Below are 794 nucleotides of genomic sequence, written 5' to 3'. Positions count from 1 at the left end.
AATAGATTGAAATTGTCAAGGACTTCATATTACTTGGTTCTACAATCAACACCAATGGAAGCAGCAGTCAAGACATCACATGACGTATTGCATTGGGCAACTCTGCTGCAGAAGACTTCTTTCAAGTGATGAAGAAATACCTCCTTGAAGAGATTTCCTTGAAGACTAAGATGTGCCTAACCCAAGCCATGGTATTTTCAATAGCCTCTTATGCATGAGAGTTGGACAATGAATATGGAAGACCAAAGAAGAGTTGATGCCTTTGAGTTGTGGTACTGGAGAAGAATGTTAAGAGTACCATGGTCTTCTAAAAGGACTAACAAATCAGCCCTGGAAGAAGTGCAGCCAGAATGCTCCTTGCAAGTGAGAATGGCCAGACTTCATCTCACCTACTTTGGTCATGCTGTCAGAAGGAACAATTCTCTGGAGAAGGATATCATGCTTGGTAAAGTGGAGGGTCAATGAAGAAGGGGAAGGCCTTCAGCGAGATGACTGACACAGTGGCTGCAACAATGGGCTCAGGTATAGCAAGGATTGTGAGCCTGGAACAGGACCAGGCAGTGCTTCATTCTGCTGTGCATAGGGTCGCTATGAGTTGGAGATGACTCAATGGCACCTAACAACCGCAAAATTCTTTATTGGCAATTTTTTTCTTCCAGCTTTTTATATATGCCATCCCATTGCCTTCTTGCTTTCTGCCAAGAAATCAGAGCTTAGTTTTATTGGTTCTCCTTTGTGGGTGACTTTGTTTTTCTCAAGCTGCTTTGAAGTTTCTCTGTCTTTAACTTTGGAAA

The sequence above is a fragment of the Orycteropus afer genome, unplaced genomic scaffold (genome assembly GCF_000298275.1).
Source record: "Orycteropus afer afer isolate SDZICR_OR568_19922 unplaced genomic scaffold, OryAfe1.0 scaffold00076, whole genome shotgun sequence".
NCBI classification, from domain to species: domain Eukaryota; kingdom Metazoa; phylum Chordata; class Mammalia; order Tubulidentata; family Orycteropodidae; genus Orycteropus; species Orycteropus afer.
The sequence above is the reverse complement of the archived record's forward strand: the minus strand, read 5'-3'. Positions refer to the sequence as shown.